Source organism: Capsicum annuum, chromosome 5, assembly GCF_002878395.1.
Source record: "Capsicum annuum cultivar UCD-10X-F1 chromosome 5, UCD10Xv1.1, whole genome shotgun sequence".
Lineage (NCBI taxonomy): Eukaryota > Viridiplantae > Streptophyta > Magnoliopsida > Solanales > Solanaceae > Capsicum > Capsicum annuum.
In genome coordinates, this window is record NC_061115.1 from 132,584,031 (window position 1) to 132,603,772 (window position 19,742).

At 34.8% G+C, this 19,742-nt stretch overlaps 1 long non-coding RNA gene across 10 annotated transcripts in view; it reads right to left on the minus strand.

Annotated features, from left to right (window-relative positions):
• Positions 1 to 6,295: 6,295 nt before the first annotated feature.
• Positions 6,296 to 19,742, minus strand: part of LOC107870740 — a 48,632-nt gene continuing 35,185 nt past the window's right edge. For 9 of the 10 annotated variants that reach the window (XR_007055894.1, XR_007055896.1, XR_007055895.1 and 6 more), the window contains 2 exons: positions 6,671 to 6,735; positions 6,296 to 6,498 (listed from right to left, as the gene is read on the minus strand). This is a non-coding gene — a long non-coding RNA (uncharacterized LOC107870740). Of the gene's footprint in view, positions 6,499 to 6,670; positions 6,736 to 15,918; positions 15,991 to 19,742 lie in introns of all 10 variants that reach the window. The other variant, XR_007055899.1, reaches the window with a different exon arrangement.

Sequence of the window (19,742 nt, forward strand, 5' to 3'; positions counted from 1 at the left end):
ATGCGGTTTGGGAAAAAGGGTAAATTGAGCCCTCGCTACATAGGGCCATATCAGATTCTGAAAATGATTGGTACAGTTGCTTATGAGCTAGAATTGCCTGCAAGTTTGGGTTCCGTTCATCCGGTATTCCATGTATCCATGTTGAAGAAATGCATTGGAGATCATTCTCTGGTATTTCCAGTAGAGGGTATCGAACTGATAGACTCCTTATCTTACGAAGAAGAGCCCATTGAAATTTTAGATCACCAAGTTCGAAATCTGAGGAGCAAAGAGATAGCCTCAGTAAAGGTACTATGGAGGAATCAGAAAGTTGAAGAAGCAACTCGAGAGTCAGAAGATGACATGAAAATTAGATATCCCAATTTGTTTGCTTTGATAGAGGATGAGACAGAAGGTACTATTCCTATCTTATCTTTCCTAGTCCTTTATTATGCTTGAAATCGTGTTTGTTTGTGTCCCGCATCATTATTTGGGGATGAATAATCCTAAGGGAGGGATAATGTAATGTCCCGTATTTCAGGCTACAATATAGACCATGATTCCAATGTGTTGATAAACCACGAAGCCATAAAATCCTATGCCAATACGGTATGTTAATTATTTGTGTAGCATGTGAATCCATTCAATCTTGAATTTAGACCATAGAGGTCCTTCAACTCAAGGACGAGTTGAAACTATTTTGATCGACTAAGTTTTAGTAGACTTTGTAAATTGTATCAGCTTCCATCAATCATAAATCTCTGTATATGTCAAATTAGGTAGCTTACTATGTGTCAAATGATAGGTCTTCGAGTTAGCTTTACGATGATACCAATTTTGCTAAAATCCGACACCCAAGCAAGAAGTTATGACCTTTCAAAGTGATATGCGTCGCCTAACCAATCGCCCATGGCCACTGGAAAGCATAGGCGATAGCCTAGGCGACGCCTATGTAAACATCGGCAATAGCCTAGGCGGCTCATATGTGAACATAGGCGATGGGATGGGCGGCGCCTATGTAAAGAAATCAAGTGACTTAAACACTCCATTTTTGGGGCAAAATGGATCAAGTGACTTAAACACTCCATTTTTGGGGCAAAATGGTCCTTTTCCACCCTTACTTAGCCCTAAAACACGAATTCAGTTCCAAGGACCCCAAAATACACCTTCATTCATCAAAATTGCTCAAGGATTCTCCTTAGGGTTTCAAAATAAAAACCCAAGAAACTCAAGATTCAACCAGGGGTTTTAGGAACTAATTGTATATTTGGAATCCTCTCAGCATAGGCTTCAAGAAGCATCTAATATTCATAGTAATCGAGGTTCGTGGGGTTATCTCAAAACTCTCATGCGCTTAAGAAATCATGTTTTCAAATGAGGGTTTTGAAATTATGAATATGATTATGTTTTTAACATTTTATGATATTGATTTGTCCCTTAGGCCTACTCCCAAGTGATTTTCTATATGATATATGTATACGCATGTATTCTGAAAAGATGTTAACTTGAGAGCATGAATGATATGAAATTTCCTCTCTCGATGTGAATTTGTTTTAAATGTTCATATGATGTAAATTGTTTGAAAACATCTTGAAGAGCATGACATGAAATGTTTTGAGAATTGATGTGATTTTGACTTGAACACGAGAAGGTTATTCATGTTGAATACAATGGTTGAATGAGAAGAATAATGTAATATTGATGGCTTACAAGTCGGGTATGACGATACCCTACATAATATGATACGTGATTGAATTAAATGAAGTTTGAATGCATTAATTTTACATGAGATAGGTGGATGCCCGAAGAAGGCATTTGAGTGTAAGGGCTCATCACTAGAAACCGTGTTTGGCGACATGGGAATTTGGTAACATACTAAGTGATCTTGTGTACTTGACTTTATGTCATTCCCAAATTGGGACTATAGGTAGGATCCCAGGCTAAGTGATCTTGGGCACTACCATTGGGTCGAGACACCATGCTTTGTGGTCTTGTGTGTTTCTCCCTCACTTATACTCTAATCTCGGCGGCAACTGAGGTATGACAGTTGGTGTAAATTATGTAGGGTGTTCCACCGAGCTCAGTTGCATTTCATTATTATTGAGAAACTATTGCATTACGCCCATGTGTTTTCAAATGATTTGATACGAAATTGCTTTATAATGGCTATCAACTATATTTTGTAAAAAAATATTATGTTTTGTTTAGATATCTCTGTGTGCCAGTACTTTTGTGCTGACCCCATCCCCTCTCCAACCTCTCAGGTTTAGAGGCCCAGTCTAGGGGTCAAGAGAATCAGTAGATCATTCTGACAGAGTTGCAGAGACAAGTGGTGAGCCTTCTATGTTTCAGAAGGTCTTATGTCCTGCAGTCCTTTAATCTTATATTTAGTTTTGGGGTCAACTGGGGGCCTTGTACCAGTTTATATACAGTTACTTGACTCAGTCATTCGTTAGAGATTTTTGTAGACAATTGTTTAGAGGTTGATTGATGTTGGGGGAACCTTATTTCCCCGTTATTGTTTCTTTTCATATTTATGACCATGTTTCCGAATTATTGTGTTTCTTCCGCATTACTTTGATCATATGAATTAGGTGCATGATTACCAGACAGATAGGGGTGTTTCGGGCCTTCATGGTTTGAAATGCTCGTCACGGCCAGGCCCTAGTTCGAGTCATGACACAAACACACTTATATAAACTCTTGAACAAAGAGGGGGATTTAGGTTATTACTTATCCTTCATATAAAGCTTATGGTACTATTTAACTTGCATCATTACTTTCCCCTTAAAATTCCTTGATCTAAAGAAAGGAACTTAGGGAATCTAAACTTAACCTTAAAAACATCCTCCTAAGTAGAAAATTCCTCAGAAGCCTATTCCCAAGTAATTAGCCATTGAGGTAGTCTTATTTCATTTTTATGTAATTCTTCTCTGCAATATCTTATTTAGAGTTAGGAAAAGGATAACCAATATGTAGTACAGGGGTGCGATATTCAAGAGGGAAGTGATAAGTTGATATTTTCACCGACTTATCTTATATTTAAGCTTAAGGATTTTTTCCATGTTTATTTAATAATGTGCATTTATTATGGTTTACTCTCAATTTTATAGGTTTAAATATTTTAGGAGTGATTGGGGAACAAATTAGATAAATGGAAACTTGGAAAAAAGAAGAATTTCTATAATTTTTGTGAATTAGCACTTTTGGCACTAAAACAGTGCTGTTAGTGCTGAAGTGGAGGTCAACCTTAAATGTTGTAACACCCCCAGCACTGTTAGCGCTAATCAATGCTAGATTTGGGTAAAAGTAGATTTTCACAACTTTCTCAATCCCAATCAACATAAAACTCATTCCAGCCTCCAACAAAATCATATTTAGCGACTTTCATCAACTTTGGCATCAAGAAACACCAACCAATACCCTTAGAATGAAGATTAGGATGATTTCTTATAATCAATTCTTTACCCTTTGTTCATCTATTCACTTCATCTTGAATATTGGGTGTAGCTATTGATCTTAATTTGAATGTTGAATTTAGAGATTTGTACTTTGATTTATATATTTTTCTTTTATATTTATTAATTAATTTTAATTTATGAAATGAATTTGTATTTACCTAACTAATTTTTTATGATTTAATTGCTTTTCAACGGGAATGATCAATCCTAGGACTTTCCCATTTACTTGAATTGAATTGAGAGAGAAAATTAAGAGTGAAAAAGTTTACTTAGCACAATTTGAGACTTTAAAGCTCATCTAATGAATTTGATCTAGAGATAGTTGAATCCTAGTGTAGCCTATAATTAGAATATTTTCATTTTCACTTAGCTAGGATTCTAGAGAATTTAGTTAAGGTATATTCACTTTTGGTTGAAAGACTTTGGTAAATGGTTAAGGTTCCAAGGCTAATTGCTTGACCCATGATTAATTAGTAGTATTTATTTACATACAATGAATTGTTTGTTATAAATTGACTTTTGGTTATTGATTCCCTTATTTTCCTTCGCTTGTGAAGGTCATTTATCTCTTATATCCTTTTTGATTACTTCTACTTTTGCGTATGTGTTATATTAACCCCCTGCAAATATTTGTATCAGTCATTTAAATTCGAGTGAGTTGCTTTGATTCCTTGTTTTCTCAATTACTTATTATCATATTTTGTAGGATCGACCTTGACTCTTTAATTTGGTTAATATATTTCATATAATTATCAGTATCTCTTTTAAGATTTTTTTTTTAATATTATCAAATATGACAATGCTATTGGAGAACAATTTGGTGTATTGAGTTAGTTTGAACTTTGAATTTACTTGCTCTGGTTCAAACTCATGAATAAATTTGTGATTTTCTTGTATTTCTTTGTATTAGTTAGATTTTCTTTTTTGTTATCATTGTTATTTTGGTATCTTTGAATGAAAATGGTTTTGATGGTTGCAAGTCATAAGTTGATAACCTATTTTTTTATTATGAAGGACCCCATTTTTGGTAAAATTATTAAAATTTTCCATGAGATAGGTGTATGCACCATCCCAATCCTATGATGCGTATGATTCTTATTTGTGTGGTGGTTGAAATAGATATTGGAGTGAATGTCCTAATTATTATACCCCCCTCCTAGTTTTTCTAACAATAATATTAGTTGTTCTTTTGAGTTTGATAGGAATCATGATATGATAATTGAAGAGCAACATACCAAAGATGGAGGTATTAAAGCAATGCTTCAAACAATATTAGATCAGGTGACTAAAGTGGGTGAGTAAGTACATCATGCACCAATCCATGACAACACTTGAAAATGAGTATGAAAAAGAAAAAGACCATTGTGAGGATTTCAAACTTTCAATTGATATGAAATTGTTTATACCTCAAGAAGAAATTATTGAAGAAGAGATTTCAAGCAAAATTGATGAGTGAAAGATAGTTGATAACCAAAATTAAAGTTGTGGAGGTAAAAAATGGTTCAGTTCATAGATGAAGGTCTAACTGGTGTTAAGAAATCTCTAATTCTCAAAGTAAAAAAATTGAGGTGATGTTGATAAATGCAAGGGAGAAGACTGAAAGACGTTGGCAAATCTTGATAAAATAGAAGGACAAATTTAAAATGAAGTTTCTCAAATCATGAATTTTTTTTGGGTGGATTTTTGCTAGGTTTGATTGAGTTCCAACATGAAGAAAAACTTGACAAAGATAAAATTGTGAGCTAATAGTGGCTCCTGAACAAAACTCAACAACTTGAGGTCTATGAGAAATATCATGAGGGTTTTTCCTAATGATGGATGAATTTTTCAAATGCATGTTGAGCGAAGTCAAGAAATGAACCAACTTAAAGGTGCTATTTGTGATTTAGAGGCTAACGTGAATGTAAAAATTAGGTCACGTGATGCTCAACTTCAAATGGTCAAGGATAATGGTTTCGAGTTGAGCTCCAATAATGAAGTGGTCAAGATTAATATTTATGAAGTATTTGTGATTTTTCAACCAACCAAGCTCAAAATCATTCAAAATGTAGAAATTGAAAAAATAAAATTAGAGTTGCAAGAAAATGTTAATCAAACCATTTTGAGGACTAGTTTATTTTGTGAAGAAGATGTCAAAAAAGGAGTAAATTCATATATAGAGAGGCTTAAACTGCATTTCAACCATTTATTCATGTTGTACTTAATTGTCGAGCTAAAAATTGAAATAATCAAGCTTATGGAGAATTTTAGGGAGGAGGGTCAAAGCTTCTACATTTTGGAGTTTGGATTTTGTCATACCAAGGTGACAAAATTATATGCCTCACTTCAAGGTCAAATAATGCAAAATGCGATGTCTGAGAAATGGCCTCTTGATTTTCTTATCATTGTCCAACGAGCGTATCACAATCCTTTTTGTGATTTTTAGCTTTTTCTATATTTGATCATTTTTATCTTTCCTATAGTTGACATACGCCATTTATAAGTTGTGGGGATGGTTGACATGGTCCACAAAATGTTCGAAGTGATTTGAGTGAGTTTGAGGTTTTGAATAGTCTTATAAATGAATAGTTTGACTTTGTGATCCAAGAGTTGAATGGTGATTCTGTTAGTTCCATTTTATCCAAAATATCAATTTTGATTTAGTAGCATGATTGGTTGGAGTTCTGAGCTTTTATATTTAGTTTTGACCTATTAGATGAGGAACTAGTTAAATTTAGCCTAAAGGGGCCCCATGGATTAACTTGTTGAAAATAATCTCATTTTGTAAATTTGATGATTCTATTGAGTTGGAAATGTCAAAATTAGCCTAGTAGTATATTTGGATTATTCAACAGTCCAATGGTCACTCAAATCAATAAAAGCAAAACGGGATAAGACATATTATCAGCTATGGGATTCCAAATACATCAGTCCAATGATATATCTAATAAGGCAAAATACAATAAGAAGGATAAATTACAGCTGGATAAGACAAATTATCAAGAAAGGGTGATTAATCATATGGAACATAATCAATATTTCTCTAAGTTGGAGATAGCTGCTCATTAATCACAAGAATCTGCAAAGGAGGAAAATAAAATTGTTACTCACTATTTTAATCAAGATTTGGTTACAGAACTAGAAAATGCAGTCTATCATGAACCCTGCAGCTTGATGATACCAGTAGTGAAGCTACAATTATGAAGATAAAAGGAAGATACCCTACAACATCTCTTCCTACCAACACTGACCTGATGATAGAACCAACAACCTCAATTGGAAAGAAAGTTACCATAGCCCCATGAGTCATTAAAACCTGCAAAAGAAATAATCCAATTAGTACTCTCTATGCACTAGTGTCACATTAGTTTGGGGGGGATGGTGGGATGAACTTACAGAAGCAAGAAGGCAAACTTAAATATATGTAAATGATATAGAAGAAGGATAATGCTTAAACAACAAAAACCAAGTTGTTAATGAAGCTGTATTATATCCAAAATTAGGTATACATAGTCTCAAAGTAATGAAAAAAAGTAGAAATCTACTAGGATAAATCCTAGAAGAAATGTGAAAATAGGTGGTAAATGAAGATCATTGTTTAGGAATGTGAGATCAATAAGGACTAAAAATATTTTTCCCAGAATTCAGATGTTGAACAGACACCATAAGTTCTCCTTTATTGCCTTGATGTTGCCATTTTATGACCCTAGCCAGATCCAAAAATACAAGAGGAGATTGGGGTTGTCATAAGCAAACTCCAATCAAAATGGAAAGATTTGGATTTTTGTTTAGGAACACATTAATATTGTGGTTATTTTAGACACAAAACAACAATTATTACTACATTTTGAACTTCTAGGAATTAGTCATTGCTAGTAACCATGGTTTATGCTAACTGTGATGCACCAGAAAGAATTAGTTTATGGGATAAGATATATTTTTAAAACCCTGAGAGGTTGCACCACACAATGAAGGACCAGGTCCCTCAAAGTCAATCACAGGCAATCAAATAATAGAGTGCAGGAAAACTAAAGGCAGTGCAGGAAAGAAATGACACACAAGTTTTAATGTGGAAACCCCCCTTGCTCAAGGAAGGGAAAAACCACGGCTTTCCCTCACAAGCACCAACAAAATCCTCTATAATCAACCTCTTGTTTACATAATCGATTTTACCCTAACTCTAGGCTCCTTTCACGTGTAATAAATCTACCATAAACTCATCTTGGCAACTCTACCAAGGACCCTCTGCACTGATTAACTCTAATCAATATAAAACTTAGGCAACTCTACCTAAGCACTTCTCTGAATAATGAAAACACTAATCTTATAGAATGAGTAGTTCATTTACAAACTAGCACTCAAGAATACTCACTCACTCTTTAAGCAGACTACAAAGTTAAGAACATGAGCAATGCTTGAGCAATTTTGAAATGGAGTTTTTGCTACCTCACTTCACTCTTTAGATTTGTGCAAAAACTATTTGATGAAAAAATGTCTCTTTCCTTTTATAGATGAATGATGATTAGTGCTAAAATATCATTGGACCAACTTTCCTAATCAGTACAAGTAGCACTTGTAAGTTTGTTACACAAGCAGACAAATTTGTGCAGTCATGAGTGCTAGCTGTACTGTACTATGAACATCCAGGGACCTAGTCCGTTGCAGTTAGCTTCTCATAATCAAAACTAAATATAGCAATTTCCCTCCTTTTTATGATGACAAACCAACCATATAGCTTTGAGCACATCCATCACATTTAATTAGTGTGATTACCACTCTGAAGATGAATGTTCCCCCTATCATCATGCTTCCCCCTATCATCAAACAACATAGGGACATAGGGACCTAGACCATTATTGTCATTTTAGCAAAAACTCTTATTTAATCTCCCCTATCAACATGACTTCCTTCATTTATCTATTCAACACCACTTACTTCCCTCTATTAGCATGCCATTCAAATCTACAACTCAACTCATCACACTCATCACACCTATATCTGGTACCTGTATATCATATGCATCATGCCTATGTCTGGTACCTGAACATCGCACTCATCATACCTGGTACCCATCACACTCATGAAGTCAGTATCCCCCTTTTGCTATTATTGAAAAGGATTAATAGTATACCAAGAGTAAAAATAGGCACAGATTAGTTAACTCAGCCACTGGGGTAACACTAACATATAAAATATTTTTTAAAAAAAGAGAGTAGGTCAAGCACACAAATCATAATTAATTCATTTTTAAGTAGTGAAGTACCAATACAATTTACAAAAAAATCAACAAATAACTATATTTTAAAGGTCACAAGAGAATCAAAGACCATAAGCTGACACATGAGACTTACATACTCGAACTCAAGTAAAAGGGGGTTTAAAGAAGAGTGATGTCCATTCTAGCAGCCTTAGCAGTATGAGCATCCAGCAATTGTTTGGTGAGAGTTTTAACTTTAACATTTAACCCTTGAACCTCACCAGTTAGTTTTGTAACCTTGCCCTTTAGCCTTTAACTTTGTATTTTCTACTGCCAATTCCTCTGTAGCACCTGGGCCTTCAATCTTAGCTCATCTTCAAAGAATTCCATGGTGTTACAAAATTTCCGTATCTCATTTTCAAAAACATTGGTGCTGTTTCCGCAAATAGATGTAACCATCCTTGATGACTGACATATGCTATCAACTTTACTATCCTAGGCTTCTTATAAATTCTAGGATTAAAAACTCTTCATGACACAATTTTTTGAGTTCTCAAGTTTCCAATCCCTTTTTAAACATTTTCTTCTTTTCCTCTTTTATATTCTTGATTTTGGGGTCACTACTTGGCTCTTCTTCCTCATTAGTTTTTCTCTTCGTTGGACTAGGTCCCTCATATACTTTTTTTTTTCATTTCACATATATGTACTTCTTCTTGCTTACCCCAAGACTGCTAGATTTTGAATTAGAGGACCTGGTCCTTTCATCCTCATAAACTTATAGTCTTTTCTTCTTAGATACAGAATCATTTTCCTCATTTGAAAGTAATACAAACTCCCTATTCCTTTTCAAGTCATCTTTTTCTCCTGCTATTTACTCTTAACTACTTGCAGAACTTTTCAAGTCATCCTTTTCTCCTGCTATTTACTCTTCCCTACATGCAAAACTTTTCTTGGAATCATATCCAGGTAAAAAGTAATTTTCAGCTACCCAATTTATGCTGATGAATGGATCAGACTTCTTTAAAAGAATTTCTTCATCAACTAGCTGGGAAAATATGGGGTTTGACTTAGAGGGGATAGGAGAACTAGGTTTTAGTAAATTCTCCATAATTTTAGTACCTTTCAATTCCTCAGAAGGAACATGGATTCGAGGAACATTAAAGGATTCTTCTTTTTTAAGGAAGGGGGGATTTTCTAATGGAGAAGTTTTTTGGTCAATTTATGAGTCAGATTCTTGATTCAAGTCAACATCCAAAGCTAACTAAACAAGATTTTTACTAGAGTCTAGAGGTTAAACTAGAATTGTTTCACGAAGGATCTTAGGAATTTCAAAAGAAGGACTGACGGGTAAGGTATTTTGTGACTCTTCACATTTGTTGTGGACTGATAGCTTTTGTTCAGATAGGAGAGAAAATGTGACCTTTTTGAATAAAAGTTTTATGACTTTTTAAGGTACATTATTTTGATACTAACCTGACAGATAGGACCAGGTCCCTTTCTTTCTTGAATGAATTCTCAACCTATGTTTGCTTTAATTATTTTCTCCTAAAGTTGTCCCCATGGGTGTAGACCTACAAAGGAATGGTACTGATTATAACAAAATGCACCTACCTTATCAAGGATACTTTTCTCCTAAGCATAGCCAATTTTGAGTGGAAACACTGAATCACAAGATAGGTCAGGTTGATTAGATTAATCCTGCTTTAGCCTTTTGCCTCTGCACATCCTTATTATTCCATTGTCTGTTCTTAATGCATGTCTATGGATCAGGTCCCAGACTTGACTTCGTTCACACTGCTGAAGCTTCTTCTTCTAAGATGAGTTTCCTAGGGACCAGGTCCATGAGGATTTTGACATGACCCCTTCTTATTGATTTTCTTTTTAAGCTGAGATTAATGATTGACACTTTGAATCATCATCATTTTTATCTGAATTCTTTACCTTTTTCCTCTCATCTTCAGCAATATCTCCCTTCTTTACATGATTTCCTTCTTTTCATAGAGATTTTCAACTATATTCTACCATGGATTAGGTGCTTTGAAGTCAAATATTTCACCTGAGACACTTCCATCTTAAAATGTCTTGAGAGAGAGAACACAATCAAACCTTTTAACATTGAGACTTTCTATCACTCGTTTTTAATGAACATTCCTGGATGCACTTCTCTTCCTTATTCTTGACACCATAATCACTTGTCAGATTTGGGAACCCACTTTAGTTTGGGTTCCAGTAGCAGGACAATGGAGTGATCAAATTCTTATTGGTCCATCTAGGTAGAGATTTCCTTTTCGTATTTTTCTAAGGCTTGAAGACCATAAAATGTCCATTCCCTTGCTGAATATATCTAGAACCATTCATTCTAGCGCTAATCTAGCTTTGACAATTTTCTCTTGTGTGCCCATTTCTTCCACAATGAGTACATAAAGACTTATGGACATTGTTCTTAGCATCATGAGCAACCTTCCCTTGAGAACCACAAATTTAGGTTCCTTCTTGATAACCAAGACCCTTCCCACTATTAACACCTTGACTAGTTAAGTTAAAAATGATCTGAGAGGATGTAGTCTATTGTATAGATTTTTTAAGTTTTTTCCCTCAGAGGGACTAGGTCCCCTTCCAACACCACATTCTTCTGGAGTGCAGAAATAAGATGTTTTTGTGAATCCTTCAATTTCTCTTCAAGCTCAACCTGAAACTTTGATACTTCTTTATTCCCTTTAGTCTTACAATCATCTACTTTCTCCAGTTGACTCACCAAGCTCAGATTTTCAAATTTAAGCTTAGCAACCTATTGCTTAGTTTCAGATATCTAGAGAGTCAAAGCTATCAAATTAAGCTCTTGATCCTCTATTTTTTATTCTAGAGAATTATTCTTTTCTTTATTATAAGCATCATTTTTTATCCAGAGTTTTAGATATTTGGAGAGTTAGGGAACTTAACTCAAGCTCTTGACTTTCCACCTTTTCTTCTAGATCAAATTTTTTCTTAGTCTTTTCACACATAGGGTCAATCAACATATTTGCAAGCTTTTTTATCTTTCTAGTAGAATAGTTGTCTAAGTTTTCTTTAAGGTTAGAAAGTGTTACCTCATTTTGTTCTTCATCTTCAATGTTTGCCATATAAGCAAACAAGGAATCAAAGGTCACCTTCTAATCCTCGAAAACTGGCATGGAAACATCTGCAAACTTCTTAGCTTTATTAGATTCACCGGAGGAGTCACCCCAATCAGCTAAAGCTCGTTTTACTGCAAAATCAACTGCAGTTTGTCTTCTTGATTTTATAGGGACCTGGTCCCTGTTCTTTTCTTTATCACCTCTAACATTGAGATACTAATGATGGTCCATTTTATGAATAGGAAAATCTTTTATGAAATGCTCAGGTCTGCCACATTTGGGACACACCTCCACAGTGACACTCATGCAACTGCTAATTTCACTTCTTTGGAATTAGCCACTTTTCCTCATATCTCTAACAATTTTTTTCCAAGTATGAAACACCAATGTCGTATTCATTTAAACCCGACCTCGTCGTCTTTAATGCCAAAGATTTTTCCTTTTTGAATTCCTTCTTCTCATGCCCTTGCTCCTTTTTAAGTTCAAGAATCTTTAGATTCCTAATGAGTTCATCCATGGTGAGTGTTTTCAAGTTTCTAGCCTGAGTGATGACATCTACTTTGCTTTCTAAGGATTTAGGTAGAACCCCAAGAATTTTTATCACCTATACATATAAAGGAATTTTTATACATATATGTATAAAGGAATTACTTATCATAAGAAGTTCAATTCATTAGTGAAAAAACCTGGTATGCATCTCTTGAATAGTTTCTCCTTCTTTCATTGTGAAGGTTTCATACTGAGTGGTCAGAATATCAACTTTTGAATCCTTCATATTAGTGGTTCCTTTATAAGCTGTCTTCAAGCAGTCTCAAATTTCCTTAGCTATTTTACAAGCTAAAATGTTGTTGTATTCATCTAATCCTATGCCACAGACATGAAATATTTTTGGCTTTGTAGTTTTTCCCAATTTTTTTTCTTTCTTGATCATTGAACTCCGTCTTATATTTTATAACCATATTTGTAACATCTCTTTATTTGATGTCTCTTACAGGTACATGAGGACCATCCAGAATAATGTCCATTAGCTCACTGTCCTCAGCCATAAGGAATTCAAACATCCTTATTTTATACCACCCATAGTACTATCTATTGAATCTAGGTGGTCTAGTGGTTGATTGCCCTTTTTCCAAGTTAGGTAGAGCAGTCATGCTAACCAAGACACTCTAGGTGTAAACCTTTTATAGTAACCTTGATCTGATAACAATTGTTGAAACCTTAAGGGGGTTGCACCACACAGTGAAGGACTAGGTCCCTCAAAGTCAATCACAAGCAATCAAACAATAAAGTGCAGGAAAAATAAAGGTAGTGCAGGAAACAAACAACACATAAGTTTTAACGTGGAAGACCCTTTTCTCAAGGAAGGGAAAAACCATGACTTTCCCTCACAAGCACCAACGAAATCTACTAGAATCAACTTCTTGATTACACACTCAATTTCAGCCTAACTCTAGGCTCCTTTCACTTGTAATAACTCTACTACAAGCTCATCTTGGAAACTCTATAAAGAACCCTCTACACTGATTAACTCTAATCAGTATAAAACTTAGGCAACTATACCTAAGCACGTCTACCAACAAGGAAAACACTACTCTTATATTATGAGTAGTTCATTTACAAATTAGCACTCAAGAACACTCATTCACTCTTTAAGCATACTACAAAGTTAAGAACATGAGCAATGCTTAAGCAATCTTGAAATGGAGTTTTTGCTTCCTCACTTCACTCTTTAGATTTGTGCAAAAACTATTTTATGAAGAAGTGTCTCTTTCATTTTATAAATGAGTGATGATTAGGGATGAAATATCATTAGACCAACTGTCCTAATTAGTACAAGAAACACCTGCAAGTTTTTTAAATAAGAGGATAAAACTGTGTAGTTATGCATGCTAGATATACTGTACCATGAACATACAAGGACCTGGTCCCTCGTAGTTAGCTGCTCATCATCAAAACTTCACATAACATATATAACCCAGCAATAAATTAAATTTACCTTGGTTGGTTGGAGGTGATTTCAATGTAATAATGAGTGAAGAGTAAAAGATTAGGGGATTTTTTGTTAACCCTCAAGAGTATGAAGAGTTTCCCCTTTGTATTAACTCTTGCAAGCTTATTGATATTCAATTCAAAGGCAACCCATTTACTTGGTAGAATGGTAGAATAGATAGTGATAGCATCTTTAAGATTTTGGATAACATGGTAGTGAATCAAGATTTTATTGTCCTAGGGTGGTAAAATTAAAGTGGAACATTTGGCTAGGACTAGTTCTAACTATGATCCTCTTCTCTGAACTTGTGGAGAATAATCTAATGTTGGGAGAAAGCCTTTTAGATTACTAAAGTTATGGTCTGATAAGGAAAATTTTAAGGAGGTGGTGAGAAGCATTTGGGTATAATTAGACACGTGTGATATCCTTATCAATCTAAAGTAGAAAATGAGACCACCAAAATAGCTTTGTCCAAATGGAGTAAAGAAAGTTTTGTGGACATTTTTCAAAAAGTTGATTATTAGGGAGGAGATTTGTAGATTGAAAGAAGATTTGTTTTAAGAACAACATTCAACAACCAACAAAATGATATTATAGAGGGCATAGAAAAACTAAAAAAAAATATTCACTATGAGAAGAGTATTGGGGTCAAAAAGTAGAGGTTCAGTGATTCACTGGAGGGATAAAAACACTAGGGGTTTTCTTTGTACAGTTAATTTGAGGAGAAAGAGACTATCTATTAATAGGATTCTAAGAAGTGATGGTCAATTTGTTGAAGGTAATAAGCAGGTTGTAGCAGAAGAAATTGATTTCTTTGAACATCAATTTTCTAGATCTGAAAATAATGTAGATGTTACTTTACTGGATTATGTCCATTCTATGGCTTTTAAAAATAATAACAGAGTGACTAATGATACTCCATCTATAGGGAAGCCTAGAAGGTCTTGTTTTGAATTAAATAGAGATAGTTCTAGTGGCCTAGATGGTTTTTCAGGCCATTTTATACAAAGTTGTTGGGAGGTTATGGGGGAAGATTTGTACAAAGTGGTAGTTGCTTTTTTGATGTATACACTCTTGCCACATATTTTACTCATACTAAATTGGTATTAATACCTAAAAGGAATACTGCAGAGTCTTTTTTGGATATGAGACCAATTAGTTTAAGTAACTTTATGAACATGGTGATATCTAGAATTATGCATAATTATAACACCTCAAAAATCCAAGCTAAGATTAGAACTATGCTTCAAGTACCTGTAGAACCAAACATCATGTTTTGCTAGTATTATAAGTGATTTAGACAAACATTAAGGCCTTAAGTAACTTCAAGCTCATAGCCAAGTTGAAACCTCCCTTACCGATGGATTTCATATGAAGAATCTTTCAATAGTTAAATTCAAACGAGCATAAATCCTAGATTCTGAAATAATTATGTGCTCAAGACTCACCAAACAAAATATATTTGAGTCTTCTTTCCAACACATCCAATTTCTCATTAATATGGTATTAGAGTAAAAACATATAGCCATTTTACTAAAGCATTGTCAAAGTTGTCAGTGACGCTCACTTTGACACTATGAGTCATCAGGAGACCATACAAGTCATAGAGTGATCCTAAGAGTTGTAGGGTGACTCATGGTCAAGGTAGAGGGAAAAAATAGAGTCCTATGAGAGGACCTTAGCCATGACTCATACTCGAACCCTATGAGTCATCACGTGAGTCACCGAGATTCTAACATCTTTTAGATGATTTTAAATGGGCAATTTGATTTTTTTCCACTCTTGTAACACCAAAACTATGTAATTTAAGCAATTCTATGTCATGATCCAAATCAGGGCCAAACCATGACGGGTATCTCGAGTACCGCATGGATCGAAGATCATCCCTGCACCTAAGCAAACCAAACACAACACACCCCAATATCAGATGAATTTCAAACATATAACAAGATAGCATGCAACTATCTTAAGGAAATTCAAAATAAGTCCATAACCACCAATGGACGACCAGCCAAATAATTGAACGATACCGCCTTATAACCACAGTAGTCCAAACAAAGCCTTCTAAATAAAGAACAAAAATTGAATATCAATAAAGTGTCAGGACACGCTTCCGACTATATCCAAAACAAGTCTAAGCCATCTGAAACATAAGAGACCAAAACATAAAATGTAGACTTCCGATGTATGGAAGCTCACCACTTAAATATGAACTCACAAGCTGATCGAATCCTAATCACTAGGCAGGAGGAGTAGAAGTATGGGTAATTCCTACATCGCAAAGGGATACAACATCCGAAACGGTTAGCAGGGTGAACACTAGCATTTAACACGGGGATAAAGATAACATACTGAAATGATCAACAGTTCAAAATCATTCAAAATTCATGTGCTTAATCAAATGCAGAAACATATATATATACATCACATGCCGGGACATGGAACAAAGTTTAACATGCACTTTAAAGACTTAGCCTGGATTATGTAGCTCAACAGTTATAACATGTACCCACAGGCTATATGGGCCCTAACTCTCACACCCTGGTTGGGCCCTTGTATGTGTAGCTACAGAACTGGAGAATAACCTACATATATATGCACGGGGGACTCGGACCTCCCAATAATATACTAAGGTGACTTAAGCACCCGATCGTGTGATGATTTATGAGGGAATTGAACCTCCCTAATCATTAAATAATAATAAAGGGCACTCGAACCTCCTTGGTCACTTTGACCCCCGCGCCAGCAAACACGATTTTCGATATTTGTCACTTGAACCTCCACTTTCACAACTCAGCTACTCAACCCTTATTAGTTCCTCATTAAAATAAGTATGATACATTCCCATTCATTGAACTATATTCCATATTAAGGCATGCATTGTTGGTATTGTCATACCAACTACACTTGCAAGGTAATAACATGCCAAAATAATTTCCATTACCTTGGGGAAAACAACTCCCTTTGTTCATTAATATAAGGTGGGGGAACATCAACTTCGTGTGTTTGTTAAATCAAATCATTGTGTTTTAAATACCTCTTTATACCATGGATTAGTCCAAGACTAGTTCAATTTTATGAATTCCAACCTTTCTTATAATTAAAACCAATTTCACATTATGGGATTAGGGTCATAACCACTTCAAAAGTCACAAGTTTGGAAAAATCACAATTTCCTCATTTATTCACCATAGCCATACACCCACAAGTTCAAAACCACAATGAAAATATGAAAAATCACATGTAAACCATAAGAAACATTGTTCAATTTAGAAACATTCAAAATCCCTAACCCTTGTTTCAAAACCATCATAAATATCTCATGAAAAATACTTTAAAAACAAATGTTTTTAACAAATTAACAATAAGGGAAGAGTAACATACTTTAAATGCCAAGAAATTTGGAGAGAAATTGATCCTTGATCCCTTAGATGACCAACTTGATAAAACCCTAGCTTGACTCACTTGAGGAAATTTAGAGAGCCTTTTGGAGTGTTTGAAAAGTTACTTGATTTGTTTTTGAGTGCTAATGATACCCTAAAGTGGTTATAAGATGTGGGTTTCAATTTGGGTAAAAGAGGAAATGTTCAAAATGCCCTTAACTTAAAATCTAGAAAAGTGTCGCTATTGACTACTGGTTAACTAGTGACTGGTAGCCACTCTTTATGACTCGTCACCATGAGTTGTAACAAATATAGTCTATAGTAACCTCACACAATGTTAACAGCATGATTTACTAGTACCACTCATAATGGGACACTACAACTTGTAGGGTCTAGTCGTAGTCAACACAAAATCCAATTGGGTAAACACTGGACATCCTACATTTTGCACCCAGCGACTCATCACAAGTCCTTCCTGCTCTTAGTGAGTCATTTTTACTCAGAGGAGAATCAAGCCATGAACTTGCTGATTTGGTTATGACTCATCCCAATGACCCGTCAAGACACCCTACGACTCATAGGTTTTAGACATAACCAGGTCTGTGAGTGCAAAACTTCAGAAAACTTCCATGGATAAAAATCCCAATTTGTTACTGTAACGCCAAAAAATCTGATTTTTGGAATGCCACACAGTGCTCCGACCTATAAGTAATCCTGAGCTAACCCTGCCTGCCTTCTACTAAATTAGAATCTCAAAATAGGAGAATATTAACGTAAGATCAAAATAAATACGGGAAACTATCTAAACTATCTGAGTATATCTAAAAATTCTAATCTCATCAATCTAATAAAGCACATACTGAAAATCTAAATACTGCAACTAAAATCTAAAACTAAATCCGGTAGTCCGACAAGCCTCTACTGACTGAATTTAGAGAGTCACCGGGATAGGCCCCAACTGACTCAAACTGTCTGAAATCAACACTGAATCATCTACTAAAAAACTAGAAATCTGAATAGTTAAGTCCCCAAACTATGGGGACTCACCAACTACAGAGATGTAGATGAGATGCTCGAAAATCACTCATGCTGCTGGGACTGAGCACCTGAACCTACATTATGAGATAATGTAGCAAACAGACGTATATGTGGATCAGTACTTTAGGAATGTACTGAGCATATGGAGGTGAATGCAATAAGTAAACAATATCATCACAATTTATAAAATCATGCATGGTAAATGTAAATGACTTACATAGGCTTGAGAAATCCGAAAACTGAGGATCATAAATCATGAACAATAAAGCATATAATATAAATCTTGTGAGACATTACAGTCAGTTCCAAAAATCTGTTCTTTCTAAATACTACTACATTATCTTGTGAACTATAAGGGAAATACTTCATCTCAAGACTTTAAGAATCCTAAAAAAACACAGCTTAAAAAATAATGCTTTTACCTAAAGGCATTAAACCAATAGACTGTATTAAGAGTAGGGGACTTCTTTTCAGAGGTTCTTCTAATCGACATAAACAATGTGAGAATTCATGGAGTTCAACGTCTTACCTACGTTGGGGAGAGCTGTTCTACCCTTGCCATCTAAATAGAACCTTTATCTTAAGTGATTACTATCTTAGTCATCCACATAGAAGTGGAAATAATCTTAATCCTACGGTGGCATGTAGTTCTGGAGCATGAAACCTTGGTAATATACTCATCTCAGTGCTAAATACTACTCTCATTCTTATGCTCAGGATTTAAGGAAATCCACTTCAAAAATAGCACAAGGGTCTACAAGAAAACTAATTATGCTATTTCTTTTCTTTAAATCTCAAGTCATATGAACAATGTGGATTCTTTATCTTAGCTTAGGACCAAAAGTTGAAATCTTTATCAAAAATCTGAGAATAATCTTATCATAGGGTGCGCATAGCACAAATAATCTTGAAATAGCAATCTTTAATTAGGGATTAATTACCCATGCATCAAACTCACCTTAAAATATCATAATGTTCATGCTTGATAATGTAAACATTGATAAATTAATTCAAAATCTGGAAATTACTGAAATATGCATGAAAATATGAACATAATTATGTAATTAAACTTCTAAAATCACTGGAAATCTCATAAGCTTGTGAATAACAATAATGGGTATAAACCTAAGTTGAATTTCATGGGAAATCATATAAAATTGAGTAAAATTGGAATTAAAATATGTTTTTTGGGCACACAGACGAAAGGATTGTCCTAATTCATAACCCCGCATACCTTAATCGATGATCTTAGATGAAAAGCTTGAATCTTGGACTCCTATTGTGTCTTTGGAGATGATTTCTTAGAGTTCTTGAAATGGAAATCCTTAATCTTGAATTGCCTTGGAGAATTAATGGAGGAATTAGATTTCTTGGGGAGTAAGCTTTAATGATCTAGGGTTTTGTTTAAGAGTATTTTGGTGAAAAGTTGGTATAATATGCTTAGGATGAGTTAAATGATCTGTTAATCATGACTTTGGGATCGACAAAAGACCAAAGAGCCACTTTTAAGATTTTACTCGGACTGAGAAAATTCTCAAAATTGGCCTACGGCACGATGCGCCGTTATCGCTGTGGCCTACTAGAAACTGCCAACTGGGACCT